Here is a 2095-nt window from a genome sequence, read left to right as displayed (position 1 = left end):
GTGAGGTGGTGCAGGCTCCCACCCTGGGGGGTTTTAAGAGGAGGTTGGATGACCACCTTACTGGGGTCGTTTGACCCCAGTGCTCTTCCTGCCATGGCAGGGGGTCGGACTAGATGATCTGCTCTGGTCCCTTCCGACCCTAGAAACTATGAAACTCCCTCGTTTTCCAGCTGTGCCTGCTCATCTGCTCCTTTCCTCCCCACACCCCACAGCTCCCCACTGTTCTTCAGATGTCTGGCTCTCCCTGTCAGATGAGGGCAGTGAAGATCTGGATGATAGACTGTCAACATGGGAGAGGGGCACCTGAGAACAGTGTATTGTGGTATTAGCCCCATGGAACAGATTGATGTTGCTGTACCATGAGCTGCCTAAAACTAGTTGGAAATAATCCTTGCCTATAGAGGTGTAACTTTGAGACATATAGCGGGTATGCAGCTATTTTTTTTCTTCCTTAACAGGTGGACATACTCATCTTTAGAGCATTTAACATATGTGACATTTAACTTCTAACAGCACCCTAAGACATTACATGATGGTGGCCTGCTGCTTCTGGCCTATGTATATCTGGGGAAAAATTCAAGATGTGCACATGCACTGTTGTATGTTAACAGCTAGATTTCAGAAATCACTGGTGCAACTTCACAGCAGAAATGCTGTCTTTTCTATATCAAGAAAACCCTGCAACCCTTCCCCTCCCACTGGGAAATGTTCAGTATACTCTTCCCCCACAGAAGGCCAAGCCAGTTTGCATTTCAAAATGTTTTATCAGCATTGAAGGCTACCATTAAAAGTGCATTTGAATCCAGCAGAAAGACTGATTCTTTGCTCCTATATTTCTAGTCTTCCTTTATTTGTTTTATAGCATAAGTATAGTTAAGGATTTTTAATGTCCTATTGCCATATTAGTTATCAGCAGGCAAGGACATGGACATGCCCGTTAGGTGAGTGCCCTTTCAGGAGAAAATGTGCCAAATAGCATAGGTAGAAACATGGTGTTGCATTTATTTGCAAATACATCTTTGCTCAATTAAAGACTCCTGGTTTCAGGATCTGAAAGCAAATCTGTGCTTCATGTTATGCACAAAGGGGCCTGAGAACCTGGATTTTTATAGTGCCTAGAAGCCTTCCTGAATGCTTGAGCAGACAAGCCTAGAAGCTTTTCCTTAATACTTGAGCAGACTAGCAAAAGACTTGATTCTTGACAGGTTGTCCTGGTTTGGGAATTTTTCCCAACTTATTTTAGTTCATCTGTTGAGTCTGATTGGTTCAAAATGCATTATGGCCCCTGTCACTGCCCAATCCAATAGATTATTCTATTCCCTGAAGCAGTTACCCCATTTTGTTAAACCCAGCATTCTTCTCATCCTTTACATAGCAGAGACAATGTTTTATATAATACACTGTGCTAATGACCTAGCCTTGGGCATATGTAAATTCTCAGCATTACTGCTGACTGCTGACTTTGGAACCTGGACCCAAGCTACTCAGAGTGGGATTGTCAGAATTTCTCAGTGAAATAATAGGTAAATGCTACTTAAATTAGTTTTAAAAACCCCAAAACATTCCCTGGCTAGCTAATGCACACATTCCCCTGCAGTTTTATGTAAGTAAAACTTTCAGAACAGTTTTTCAGTGCAAGAGAATGTTAAAATGCAGCTGACTAGAATAGTCTATTTTTATTGCTCAAGCTGGGGAAAAAATGGAAAAAGGAAACATCTAACCTATTTTTCATTAGTTATTAAAATAAAAATAATTCCATCAAAATTAGTACCATATGTAAGGGAATCTCAGTTGCAATTCAATAGTGTAATGTCTGCTTAGAATAAAACTGGCTGCTTTTCATAGTTTAAAAAAAAAGCTGTACGCAAATTTAAATAAGAAGTAGAGCAGCTGGTGACTGATTTTTTTTTAAAAAATCAATTAAAAATTACTAGTGTTGAAGCATGACATTTCTGGTGCCTCGGCTGCCAGGAAAAAAAACCCTAACAAAATAAAACAGTAAAACAGTTGTTTCCAGGTTTTTTTTTTAATTATGCAAGAACAGCAATTGTATTTTCTTTGGCCAGAAGTAGCTTTAGTGAGAATCTCATTTTGA

This window comes from Gavialis gangeticus, unplaced genomic scaffold (genome assembly GCF_001723915.1).
Source record: "Gavialis gangeticus isolate Ggan-Ray unplaced genomic scaffold, GavGan_comp1, whole genome shotgun sequence".
NCBI classification, from domain to species: Eukaryota; Metazoa; Chordata; order Crocodylia; family Gavialidae; genus Gavialis; species Gavialis gangeticus.
The sequence above is the reverse complement of the archived record's forward strand: the minus strand, read 5'-3'. Positions refer to the sequence as shown.